Raw genomic sequence first — 14,908 nt, forward strand, 5'->3', positions numbered from 1 at the left:
TCTTCTAGCTTTAATTTTTTTCAGCTTTATGGTAAAATTTTGTTGGAGGCTATTTGAATGCTTAAATAATGCACACTGACCCTCTCTATTCAGTATGCTTGAGTTAATCATACATAATTTCTCTTATAGGATGCTACAAAAATCCATTGAGGAAAATTCAGTTAAATATTTTGATTATACTTTATTAAAACATAAATATCAGAAAATTCCAGAGGAAATGCTATTAATGTCAAAGTGTTTTGTAATGAGAGAGTGAACAGCTGTCAAACTCAATGTCTCAAAAAACAAACCAAAAAAAAAAAAAAAAAAAAAGAACAAAACACGCTTAATGTCACCGAGTTGAACATCAGCGCCCGGCATGAGTAGTTAGTAAAAATGTCTTTGGGTATCTATGCACTGCCAAATATGAGTGATTCTCTATCCCACTGGGAAAGTCAGATACCAAAACATGAGAAACTAAGGGGTTTATATTTGATCTGCTAATTCTGAGCCAATGTATTGCAACTGCTGTTGCATTGTGAGATACTAGTATGAACTGGTATATTATAAAATTAAATCGTATTGTATAGTTCATTGTATTGTTCCGTCAGATTTTGATATCCTCACTTTAAATAATTCATGGGGAGAAATGATCACTTCATAATGCCACAAACTCACAGCAGGCAAAACTAATTTTACACAATATGAAAACAGATTTTATTTATTTAAAAGGAATATTAAAAAAACACAACAACTTTTTTGACACCAGCTGCTGGGAAATAAATAGAATACTTTATGACAAAAAAATTCTAAATCTATGAAAGCTGCTCCTGAGAGACCAAGTTGAGAATTGTAAAGATACATTTAAATGCCCTGGTCAATGCTTTATGCCTTATTTTGAGTAAAAAGAACCTTCCCGTCTTGCTGACTTTCTGTGGAGCTAAAGGAGTACTGGGAGAAAATTAACTTTATAAAAACCCTCCTTACACCTACAGCATAATGCCAACCAAGTGGCATGCTTTAAGTATCACTTCAGGGACCCCCCATTAGTCTAAATAGCACTTCTAGGTAAACAGTAACTAGTATCCTCAAATACAAACTAAAAATTATTGCTTAGCTTCGTCCCAATCAGACCTTGGGTAGGAGTGAAAAATTATACTTTGAAGTGACCACAACAATTTTCCTTTCACTGTGGCTTTAAGTGCGGAATAAGAAAATAAGGTGAAAATATAATGAAACTATTTTCTTTAGGAAAGTTTTTCCGAGGGACATTTTTATACAAATATCAGACATATTTTTATACCAAGAGTAAAAAAAAAAAATCCAAGCTTGCAATTCAATGTGATAATAACTTCATATCTGACTCAATTAGACAAAGAACAAGACCTGTGCCATGCGTGGTCTGGGTTTAATCTCAGAGTTTGAAGGTCCAGGTACCCAGGTACAGTCTTTCTTCCTGAAACTGCAGGAAGAGATCAAATGTGGAGAGTATCAGGGATTGTAAGTAGGGAACTAAGGACTGAACAGAGGAGAGAAAAGAGAGCAAAGTGTAAAGAATTAGCTATTTTGCCACCAAAGCGATGAAAACACATTCGCTTAGTTATATAAATGTTGTTTATTGAATTTTTACTTTTCAAAAAAGTTAAACATTGAAAATCTTGCTGACGGTGGGATGTAAATCTGAGACTAAGAGACTGACTCACCAGCAGAAGTTTATTATTATCTCTGATAACAGCCGAATTCCACTCTTCTTTGTGTACTGTAAAATGGGGCAGATTTGTATTACCATGATGTCATAGGCACCTTTGGAAGGGCTTGTCTCTGATTTTGTATAAGATTCCTTCTTAATAGATTATAAGTTCGGAGTTAGATATTTTCTTTAGATTTTGAAGGTTTATAAGTTTGGAGGGAACTGACTTTGGTGCAACTTTTTAACATATAAAACACAATGTAGCTGAGATTTAAAATGTTCAGTAGGTTTTACCAAACTGTTTATGGGGGAGGTACTTTCTCTATTTTCTAGGGGCAATAAGACGTAAAGAGATCATGGGTTTCCTTTATCCTTAGTGTGTCAGTGTTGTCTAGAGTGTGCATTCACAAGGTTGCTTTGGGAATAATTGAAAGAGCATTGGGATTCCAATACTGGAGGCCTATATTCAAAGTCTAGCTGAATTCTACTTACAAGTTGTTGACCTTATACAATTCATTTTAACTTTTCTGTATCTTGTTTTTTTTAACCCATAAAATGGGGCTAATGATACCTGTTTGTAAGATTCTGTCCAATTCAGTGAAATACTAGGGAAGTTTGGGAAAGCTTAGAATGCTATAAAAATGTTGATTTAATCCTATTAATGAATATTATATAAATTCTGTTTTGCAAAGGCAACATTGTTGTATTTTAAGGGTTCACTTTGCATTTGTAATGTAATTTGTGTAACAGTGACTCCATTTCTGCTGAGCATTTTGCTGTAATGCAAACAGAATTACAATGCAAACATTAAACAAAACAAAGTTGGTATATGTAGCAGTATTAGCACCAGACAACCTGAGTTATATTATAATGATATTTTATTAAATCAGTGTATATAGGCCAGACTACTTTCTTCTGTCTAAAGGGGGATATACCATTTTAGAAACCTAATAAAAATGAAAGAAATAGAACAAGAAATTCCAAAATTTCTAATTGAATTTTTTTTGATGTTTCTAAAAATTTTACCTTTTAGAATATAAAACTCATATTCTCTTTACTAAAATCTTAGGTTTACTTCAGCATCAGGCTTTTCTTCATAAGGCAAGTGCTGGATAGAGTGAAAGTTAAGCATCATATAAGGAGGATTATTTAAGACCATATTATTGTTATGAAATTGTTCAAGTACTAAAATAAGACTAATCATCTTTCCACCTACTCAAACTGATTTTATAAGTCAATAATCAAATGCAGAATATTGGTCTAAATCATTGTTTCTTATGTAGGAACAGCAATGACCACATCTAAGTGGAGAAAAGGTAGTTCACTTAATGCAGAAATACAATATCTAAGATTTGAAACATCAGAGCAGTCTATGCAGTTAAGAGATTAAATTATATGTTGCCTTTGGGCATGGAGTTTTAGAAATAGAAAAGATAATATTTTATAGCTTTTAGGAATACAACAATGCTATTTTATTCTATAGAATAAAGCATTGTGCTTATAAAATGGCAAAAAAAATTATCATTAAAGAATTTGGGGTGTCTAGCCCTTTGGCACCATGTAAAATTTTCAAGAAAAAATTTTCATATTTTTGATGATAATTGCCTTGATATTGATACCATTCTGTTTTCATCAGATCTAGAGATAGACAATAAGGGACATGAGGAGTCCTTGCACATTAAGCCATAACAAAATTAGCTGAAGTATCTAGATATACATATAGATAGAGATACAAATACAGATAAAGACACATGTATACATATATCTCAAAGAAAAAGATGAATTTGGTAGGGAAGAAGTAGTCCAACTTGAATATACTTTTGTTTGGAAAAAAAGAAAAACATTTTGTGATTGTTTTATCAAACTGACATTCTATCCAGACCTGGAATTCATGTTTACACAATGGGTTGCACTGAGATTCGGCAAGATGGTATGGCCTAGGCCAGGTATGGGAGACAGCAGGATTCTGCTGACTTGGTGGAATAGGATTTGGGCTGTTGCCTCAAAAGTAACATTAAATTTCTCTCCATGCAATTATAATGGCTTTCGTTTTCCAGGAGATCTGTCTGTAGACTCTCAGAGGCTTATTCTCTTTCATGGAAATAATGCGGTTAAGCTGCTTGAAATCTCAACAGATTTAATATAAACGTTCAGATAAAAAGTTAGTCATTTAATGGTAGTCTTCAAACATAATTAGTAATGAAATTTAAGCAGGGCCTAGGGGAATAGGATCATAGAATCTCAGAATTCTAGAATCATTTCATTTTGGAGGTAGAAATATGGGCCCATTCTTCTGTTTAATAGATGAGGTAAAACAACCAGCCCAGGACCTTTCAGTTAGGGCATATGGAAAATCTAAGACTAGAAGCAAGTCTCTGCTCCCCAGACAAGTGTGTTTTCTAGTAAAACTTGACTTCTTTAATGTGGACATTCAAATCAATCTCATAAAATGATAATAGGTCATTTTTTTAGGCAGTTTAGTCTTCATCCACTCCAACAGCATCAATAATGTTGGCAATCATTCATATAGTACTTACCCTAATTGTTTTACTAATAGTCTCTCTTTTAAATCTTCTAAGAGCTTTACAAACTAGGTACTATTGTTACCCTCATTTTGATGTTGAAGGAGGAAGCTGAAGCAGATAGGTTAAGGAAGTCTACTGAGGAATCAGTCATAAAAGAGTACAATTGGTATTTAATCCCAGCCATCTGGGTTCTACACTTATACTCTTAATCACTAAGCTATGCAGCTTGTTAGTCATTTTAAAATGATTTAACCATGTAGAAATGGCATGGATAAGTTCTCTGTGCTCCACAAAAACCAGTTTCATGAATGAACAAAATATATAAAAGGTTGGAAGAACTGGACACTTTTACCTATAAAAGAAGAAACCAGGATAGAAATATGATAGCTATGGGGAAGTGGAATTTTAATTGACGACTGTGAGCAAAGTTAGGTAGGTCCATGGGGTGGGAATTCTATAAAGATAAGTCCTGGCTTATTGTAGCCAGGCAGGAATCAGAATAGGCAGTCTGATGAGTGTGTTCTCTGTTTTTGTGCATTCATGCTGTGTGGTCCCTGTTGGTATAGACAGGATTACTGCACTTGGGTAGTACACTGGAGCACAACCGAGCTCAATTAGGTCAGAGGTAAGAGACATCATTAAATTAAATCTGAAACCATATTGTAAGCCAGGCAAGGACCAGAGCTCCAGACAGTTTTGAATTCTGACACCCTTGTTTATTAGCCTTGTAAATTTAGTCAAGTTACTTAAACCTAACTTCTCTGTCACAATTTTCTCAACTATAATTGGGATAGTTGTACTAATGTCCTAGAGTTGTGGCAAGAAAGAATAAATAAGATCAATATGTGAAATTCTAGCCTGGTGCCAGGCACAGTAAGTGCTCAGAGGATGCTAAATTTTTCAGGAGTGAGAGGTTTATTAATTTTCAAAAATGGATGATAATGCTAACTATTCTCTTATGTGGAAAAGAAAACTGAGCCTAGCAGGTAATCAGGAATAGGACTTTATCCCCATCAATCTCTCACTGCCTTTGGATAAGGGACCATGAACTCTGAATTGTGAAAAGTGTTTATAAAGGAAGCTTTGTAAATCAACTTATTTTACATGCAGTGGAGCAGCTTATGATTTAAAAGCATCCTGTGGTGAATCCTTTTATAATGTGAATAATCACCCCCTAATTTGTCTGTTTGGTAAGTTCAGAATTGGGCTTACTGTGTCTTCTTAAAGCAAAGAGTACACCTGCACTCTTGTTCCTACAAGGTAGGCAGTACTTTCATGCTGAGCTGACTTTCAGAGAAATACAGGGTGCCTCTTGGATTCAGGATGGTATAGGCCAGGTAACTGTCGAAACACACAAGGTCACTGTCATCAGCTAAACATTAATTGTACTTTGTGATTCATGCAGGTCAGTCAATCTAAACTACAGGAAAGATCATTGCACATGGAAGTGTTGCCTATTGAAGAGTTAGATATTGAAGAGCAATTTGTGTTATGCCTCCTTTTCTTTCTTTGAAATTTCAATGAAAGTCAACCTGAAATTATGACATGCCATACATATCCTTCGTGAAAAGCCAAATAGTATGGGAAGTTATGCAGTAGAAAGAACACTGGACTTGGAACTTGAAACTCACTAAACAAGATCTGCTACATGCTAACTCACAGCATGGTTATGGTGTTGCTTAGTTTTTTCTCTGCCTTCATGTCCTGATTGTAAAATAATCAAGTCAGATTTGCATCTTTGATGTAGCTTGTAGCTAAAAATTTTAGTTATTTCATTCATAAAATGAGGTGAAAGAAACTGTTGTTTCTTTCCAATAAAAAAATTAAAACAGGAAATCATAGAACACTTATGAATAGTTAAGAGGTTTTCTTATCCCAATGAACAATGCTTATCACTCTGCCTTCACTTGACCTTTTTTTTTTACAGATGTAAAGATTTGCAAAACATTTTATTTAGCTATGATATAGATGAATGTGAACATGGGTAAACTCAAACCAATGAGTCTTTTCTCCCATTAGCCAGCAAACATTGACCTGTGTTTGGAGAAACTTGAACATGTTTGAGAGAAAATGACCTCTTCCACGAATTAATTTTATCTAGGAGTAAAATAATTATATCTTTTCATTGATTCTTTTTATTTTCACAATATCCATGGGAATTTTGCCAATTCTTCATAGAGTGATTAAGCTTATTTTTAACTAAGTTGGATGAAGTACACTTTGAATATATGCTTGTGACTTCATCCTCTGCAAGCTGAACGGGGGAATAACATGTATCAGATATGCACACTTAAACTGTATGGTGCTTCTCAAAGAGGGCTTCTCAGGTGTCTACTCTATAAGTTATGAGATAACTTTGGATTTCCCTAATTTTTCATGCTGGTTGCAGTCCATGTAGAATATTGAATGAAGCTGAAATTCAAAAATGGCCAGATATATCATTTATCAAATGAGAATTCAAAACATGTTTCTATACAGATTTGTGCATTGTAAAAGGTCCTGAGTTATTTGTCAAAAACTTCAAGTGATCTTTAAGAGAAACCCATAAGCTTAATTCATACAAGGAATAAGAACTATAAGTTTAACCAAATTAGAAATCCATCCAAAGATAAGCATTCCATGATCCTCTTCAGAAGTATACTGTCAAACTTAAGGATCCAATACTATCAAGTTTGTAAGCATGGACAAGGTCACCATGGCGGCACGTATACCAGTAGCCATACGTGGTTAAGAAGAATCTTTACATTCTAAAGGTGAAGAAGAACTTTAATCAGTTATTCATTTCAATGCTTAAGAAAACTGCTATTCATGGACATATGCCATTTCCACCTTTTTAATGTACAGACAATAAAACCTCCTAATCTTCCTAATATATAAAAAGTAAATCTTAATCACACGTAATAATCAATGTTCCATTTTTTTCTTAAGACTATAGCAAAAATAGGAATTACACAGAAAACATATCATTTAAAATAATTGGAAGAAGTCATTAAATATAAGTTTAAGATAGGTGAAATCAATTGTAGAAGACATTTCTGACATGTAGAATGGATATTCAAATGCATTATATGCCATCCTGTGAGGAACATGATAACAAAGTTTTCTATATGCAGTAAAGGTCAAGAAATATTATGTATATATTAAGAACTCAATATTTGATGTCATGAATAATATGAATTATATAAAGAATTATTTGATATTGAACCTATTTCATAATAAGCTTACCTGTTTGGATCCTATGTAATAATGAAAATTCTGCCAGCAGATATATAAATGAGGAAACTATTACAAGATTAACACGTTTTTGCAAAAATAGTTTCATCAGTTAGTCTCATTTAATCTCTCTTTCATGTCAGAAAATTTCTGTGTTTGCCTAATTTGAGTGTAGACTTTTGTAGACCTCATAAGATCTCTACGGCTCTTAAATTCGTAGTCTGCACGTGTACTACCAGTAGAAAGAGGCAGTTACAAAGAAAAATAAGAACTAGCTCCAAGGTGTGCTTGCGGTTTCCTCATATCTATATTGAAGTATTAGGTATAGGTTCTTTTATGGAGTCCAGATTATGAAGGTAAAATGTATTTTCTAAGATACTTTGGTTTTCTTATTGGACAATGGAGGCCTCAAAAAAGCCCAAGAGCACCCTCTAGTGAAACTTTTGGAGTAGGCCCAAGGGCCTGCTCTTGACCTGGGCTCTCCCTTTCAAATGACCTTTGCTCCCCAAAATATAGAAGCTGGATTTCAAAGTATCTGGCCTTATCTTCAGAAATTTCCATATCACGAAGAAGGTGGTGTACCTGTCAAGTGTTTCTACTGGTGTAAATGCTTGAGTGCTGAGGTCTAGTATCCCACTATTCCCTTGTTTGTTTGTTTGTTTCTTTTTAAAATAATGGCAATTTACCATTTTTGTGAACTATGCTATTGTTATCTGTAAAAATAATTCTTGGAACTAATATAACTAAAGGGAGAGAAGCATGAAAAGTATGTAGCTAAATTGTAGTATGCCTGCCTCTGCCTCTACCTTTGTCATGTTTCTCACTCTTGGATCATGTACACAACATCCAGGAACTGGTAATCTTACCCAGTTAAGATTAAGGGTAACAGGTGATTATCAAAGGTTGGGAAGGGTAGGGGATAGATTAAGGGAGGCTGGATTTGATCATTGCACACAGTATGCATGTGTTGAAATATCACACTGAGCTCCATTAATATGTACAATTAAAATATGTTAATAACAATAAAAGAATTTTTTAAATATAGGAAAGGTGAAAAAAATCACAGTATTTATGCATTTCTGAGTTTTTAGAGAGATGACTACAAAGCAGGCTTGGTCTTACTCTTAAGTCAATTAAACCTTTGAATACAATGCCACTTAGATTAGTAACAGTTACCAATAAATGAAGCAAAGTAAATCATTACTTGGTTTTATAAGCAGATTGATATAAAATGCTATTGTTGGAAGAAAAGGAAGAAATTTAAATCTCTCCACCTGAAACAAAAACAGGAACTCTAATGTTAACTAACTTGCCCAAGAAGGCACAACTGGATGATGGCGGCACTGGGACTACAATGTAGGTCTCTTGTGCCCATTCTATTGTTCACTGTGCTTCAACAACTCACTTATTAAAGAGTTTGTAATGTAGTTTCACAGTTTCATTCTCATTGATTATTGATTTTTGGAACTCTAGTAATTTAGGGACATGTCCTCATACTCTTAGTGAAAGACAAGTGTGTACCTTCCAATTTCATCTCTTTTCTATTCTACTTCCTCTTGTGCTTACTATTAGGAAAGAAATGAATACATAGCCATTTGATATGAGGCATATTTATTATTAAAATTCTGTGCCACACTGTGCTTACTGTGCACACTGACAAAAATGAGAGGAATCCATGAATTGGATTGATTTTCTAATATTGCTAATTATCACTTCTATGATTCTGTGCTTCAAAATTATATCTGTGTTCTAATAGTACTTACCTCTCAGTGTTCATAGGAGGATTACATAAGCAAATGCAAATAAAGCACATTGAACATTGCAGGCATTCATTAACTGCAGTGTCTGTATTGAATGTTGATATCTAATATCTAAAGGAAAGAGGATATGAGGAGCAAAGAGGGAAGGGAAAGGGGTAGTACTGGGGATTGAAATGGAGAAAAGTATTTTATATGCATTTATGACTATATCAAAATGAACCCCATTGTTATGTATAACTATACTGCACTAAACAATTAGAAAAAAAAAGAACACACATTCTTGGGGTTAACCAATAGATGTCAGAGTTATGAACTAGCTCTATTAAAACATTTTTAGGATTATTGTCAAATTTCTTGAAAATATAAAAGACTACTCCACAGTATTTCCCAGTCATTATTGCCTCCAGATGAGAATCACTGTATACAAAATGGCATTTGGCAAGACAAATCATGTATTAGTTCCATAGAAGTATATGATTCCTTCCTTTCTCAATTCATCACTATATTCTTAGTCTTGGCTTTAATCTTATTATTACTACATATGACCTTAGTATCTAACCTTTCATTTAGTCATTTATTGTTGATGTTCAGAAGGTGAGGTTGTTGCTTATAGCAACTTATGGCACAATGATATGATTTTAATTTTGATGAAAAGTTAGTTATTTAGTTTTGTTCCCAGTTCTTTGCCTACTTTACTATGCTTCAAAATACACTATTTGTACTAAGCATCATAAAATCAGCAAACATTAGAGCCAGAAGGGATCATAGATATCAACAACTCTCATCCCTTCATCTTTCAGATGAAGAAACACCCCAATGCAGAAAACTGGCCATGCTTCATTCTGCATACTAACTTTCGGTGATAGATCATATTTCTTTGTTTTTCAAAAAATAATTGCATCTGGAGAAACAATTGCTTAATTTTACATGATACTATAAAATAATTGACCCATATAAATGAATGAATCTGTGTATAGACGATGCACAGTATTTTAAAACCATTCAGTATTACAGTACATTATGTAAGTTTGCCAGCTTTCTAATTCCCATCACTTTTAAATGATGACCCACACTGAAACCCTTATGTGACTATCTTTAAGGATTTTCTTCTCCAGCTATGAGTTGAAACAGTCTCAGTAATAAGACTGCATGGTCTCTGCATGGTCTACTAAATATTTTTAGGAAGTGGAACCCCCTTCTGGAGTTATGAGAGAAACATCACTTCTAAAATGCCTTTAAAAGTACTCCAGCATAAACATTACACTGGAACATTTCATTAGCTTTTTGAGAACAATAAAGAAATGTGGAGCATAATAGGCTAATATGTTTAAGTGGCCTTGGTAGAACCCTACTTAACTCAGTGGGATTTTTTGCAGCATGCAGAGGTGGAAAACCATTCCCTACATATTTATTGTGTAGGACTGCCTCCTTTTTTATTGCATGCAGTTTATATCAAAGAGAAATGACTTTCTACCTGTAATTCTAAAATGAGGAAAGTTTCAAAATACAAGTTTTAGGAGAATAATATTTAGATATGATCAGCAACCAGCAGTGCTGGCTTTTGGCATTCTGGATTTCTGTCAATAAAGATGGAAAAGACCAACTTGAGTCTTAGTGTTTCCTGGCCTCTTGCACTTAAATTACCTTTAGGAAATTAAGATTCTAAAGTACCTAAATTCCTGGAAAAAAAAAAAAAAACTGCATGATGTAAGCCAAACTGTTACTGGTCACATATTACAAAAACTAATTAATAAAAATGATGTAGTCAGTTAAGCTACCAATAAAAGTCTTCTGCATAATATTTTGAATTAAGTAAAATTTAGTAAAAAACATGAAGTGGTAATTTTTAGTTTTATTGTCATTGAAGTGGTCACATTGAATATATTGCTAGACTTGCAGTATGATCTTCTGCCAATACTCTTTAGTTTCTGAGCTTCTATTTTGTCTGGTATAAATTGGGACTCATTAGTATTAAGGACACTGTGATCTTTGTAATTTCCTTGAGCTTTTAGGAAAAAAAAACATATAAATTAAACATACATGATATTTTAAGAAAATTCAAATAGACATATATGATGACAAATTAAAAGTTTCCATGTAGGTATTAGTTCCCTGTATGCAAGTTGTCACCAAAAATTTATGCAAGCTGAATTCCTATTCATGTGGCACTGAATTAATGATACAAAGAAGTTCTTGAATGACAGCTCCAGTGGCTGAAGTGGCATATTTAAACCATTATGTTTGTTTGTTTCACTTACTGTCAAACTCTGTCTTAGAAATACTATCAACTGGTTATATTGATAGATGGAATCTGTCTTTCAGTTCCAGTGTGTGTTTTGTATCAAATTGTCTCTTCATTGGTTTTTGGAATCTATATGCAAAATAACATATAAACACAAGCGTAAAACCCAGCTGTAATTGTTTCTTAACATTTGGTGACATCATAAATCCCTTAAGATGTATATTCATATTGTATTGTAAATATCATCAGAATCACTCAGTAGGAGGGTGAAAACTCTAAACAAAACTTATTGCAAATAATGCATATGCTTCTTTTTCACCAGGAGGAGCGTTTCCTAGCTACCCTATTTACCCCAGTGGAATTTGACAAAAAATGTTCCTGGCGCACAAAATTGGTCTAACAAAGAATCAAGTGGGCTTATTTTAAAATTCACCCCTAAATATGTTTGCTGGTTTTGAAATTCTGATTTTGTGCTTATGTAATTCAAAAACAGCTTTAGTTTAAAAACAAAAATTGGCAAAAATACTAGTGCATTATGTGTTCTAATCACGTATGGTGTTTTGGAAAACTAGACTCAAAATTGACAAAATTGTTTCATTGGCATTACAGTTCAAATGCATGGATTTTCTTTTTCACAAGTTGGGTAAAATAAAAATAAAAACAACAGATTTCTTAAATGAGTAGTATATGAATTTAATTGATTTTTATAATGTACAGTACAATTGCACCACAGATATTAATTTTCATTCTGTGTTTTTCTATACTTTGCTTTACAAAGCTCATTACATTTTAGTTTATGGTCAAGTCTATAATGTGCTTTAGCATCAGTTTAAATCTATCAGGAGTTTTCAAACCATTTTCTCCCAGTGATATGGATAATACTCAAAATCTAGTATGAGTGGTCCAGCTTTTCTCTTTTATACAGTTCTTTGATTTTTCTTAGAAGAGATTTTCTCTTTTGAAAATATATAAACTTAGAAATAGAAGTCTCCTTGGCTCATATTACACTCATGAGACAATGATGATGCTGAAGTTCTTTTCATAATCAGGATCTTTGTAGAGATTGCCCAGGTATTCTTAGCCAAAATATCCCTCTCATTGTACACTACTCCAGGGCAACATGTGGTGTGCCAGCTGGATGCCCTCCCTACATGCCTCAGGTGGCCACATTTCAATGGTGCCTATAGATCACAGGCCAAATTCTCATTCTCTGTGTTAATCAGTGGGAGAATTCCCATAGAAAATGGGATGGGAGAATATTTCAGGAAAACTCAAAGAGATTAGCCAGATGATTAAGCCAGGACTTTGTAAGTTCAGGTTTTATGAAGGATTTCTATAGCATTATCTTAGTGGACCAAAGAATGCTAGAAAATTTGGAGATATTTAGAAAATTAAATATAGCTTTTTATTCCACCATAATTTCTCCAAATATTTTTCTTAGACACAATAATAACTCATCTCAATTCATAGCATCAAAGACAACTGATATACCTAGTTAAATAGTTAGATTGAAACTTTTTCCCATGGTTTTTAAAGAATCTGAATTCTACTTATCGAAGTCTCATTATACATCTCTTTCAATTAAATTTCCGTCAATTCTACAAATATATAGTAGGTGCTTACTATGTACAAAGCACCAGAGCAGATACTCTGAATAATTCTGTGTTTAGTGTTTTATGGTGTATGCCATATTTCCAGTTTCTCATTTTGTGTTGAAGATTTACCTACTAATTATTACTTATTTAAATTTCCTGGAATTTCAGATGATGTTATATTTCAGTTTTATTTGGGATAGAGATTTGTTTTGTTTTTGTTTATTTTTGGTGAGTTCAGAGACAATTCTAGAAATACAATTAGCTTCCCTTGCAGGAAAAATAAAGACATATCATCATATCATCATATTTAATTGAATTGGGTTGGAACCAGTGACATTTCCTGAAATTTTCTCTTTGTTTCATATTCCATTAGACTCAGTCTTAAGTGCACTTTTAATGACCTAATTGAAAAGGTTTGTCAGTATGTTCAGCAAAACAAAATAATTTTATTTACTACATTTAAGGCAATATTAATTTATTGCCTTTCATATGTCTTTTTTTCTGTAACCAGAAAATTTTATTTCTCCCCAAACTCTTCATTCTCCATACTTAAGATTATATTAAATTCTACTGCTGTCCTTGAAGTCTGTAAGTGCTATACAACATTTGGAGAATAGGTATAAAAGCTATTATTTTCCATTTAGTATGTGCAATGTCCTCTAACACTGTTACATCTAATGCAGAATGAAATGTTTTACCTCTGCATTAATATTATACTATAAAGTCTTATTTCTACATATATCTGAGATTGTTTTCAAGTCTTTTTCTCAAGTCTACTTTGAAAATACTTTAAAACAACCTGACTTTTGTTTTTAATGCATTCATTTCATTTCCCTGAGCCATAGTGTTGAAATGGAATTTTCTGTATATATAAGAATTTCAAATAATTTAAAAATTAATCATCTTCATTTAAACTACCAAACACATACTGTTTTTCATAAACTCAAAACTCCAAACTGGTAGGAATTCCATTTGTTTTATTTATGGTATCAAATTTGCATAAAGATACTCTCCAGGTTATTCCATCAACTCTGTCACCTTGGGTGTTTGGCCAGAGGGCAGTCATGTTGACCCCATCTGCAAAGGCTGGCTAAACTAGAATCTTGGACTATTAGAATCCCATTCATCAAGGTCCATATAAAGTAAGGTAGGTGGGAAGCGGGGGGACAGATGGTAGGGTCGGCAGCAAGGAAGTTGGTTGTTGACATTGATATAGACCCTCCTTCTTGCCAGAGTGACTCCATGGACTTATTTTGGCATGGAAGACTAGGCCAAAGCTATCATCTTAATAGAAGGTGAGCTGCAGGCAAACTGGAGAGATCCATGCACAGTAGGTATTTAGGGTTGGCTTAGATTTTGTCTATCAGCTTGACTGTCATACACATTTGATTGATTTGCAGTGGAGCTTGAAAGTGCTGCATTGATGTTGAGGATTGTGTCATAAGGTTCCTGATATGGTGCACATCTCTGAATGGAGTTGGACATTGACTATCTTTGCCTATGCCAAGCAATACCAGACTTGAGTACATTATTCTGTGGTTGAGTAGCAGATGGTGAGTGCAGACGTTCAGAGGGGGTGTGCCTTCAAACACAATATGGAGCCAGCAAACTTACTTAGAAGGTTATTGCACATCTTGACTTTGGCAGCTAATTTTTAAGCACTGACGAAAATCCAAGTCCTACCCATTATTACTTTCAGAATACTAGACATGGTTGGTGTTCCATGCAAAAGAAATGTGGAAAAACAAATGCACTGTTCATTGTGTTAGGCACAGTTGGTTGGGAGTGATTTCTTTGACTTTGGATAAATGGATCAAATAAACATTCTCAGATTATACATTCCTGAACTTGGTACCAGACTACTTATTATTAATGTAGGTAAATTTTATCTACAAATTCACAGA

General features: G+C 33.6%; 1 protein-coding gene across 8 annotated transcripts in view; it reads left to right on the top strand.

Annotated features, from left to right (window-relative positions):
• Zbtb20 (zinc finger and BTB domain containing 20) overlaps nt 1–14,908 on the top strand; it is a 793,136-nt gene that overhangs the window by 287,196 nt on the left and 491,032 nt on the right. The gene's annotated exons all lie outside the window — the stretch shown is intronic.

Source organism: Sciurus carolinensis, chromosome 9 (assembly GCF_902686445.1).
Source record: "Sciurus carolinensis chromosome 9, mSciCar1.2, whole genome shotgun sequence".
In the NCBI taxonomy this organism is placed as follows: Eukaryota; Metazoa; Chordata; class Mammalia; order Rodentia; family Sciuridae; genus Sciurus; species Sciurus carolinensis.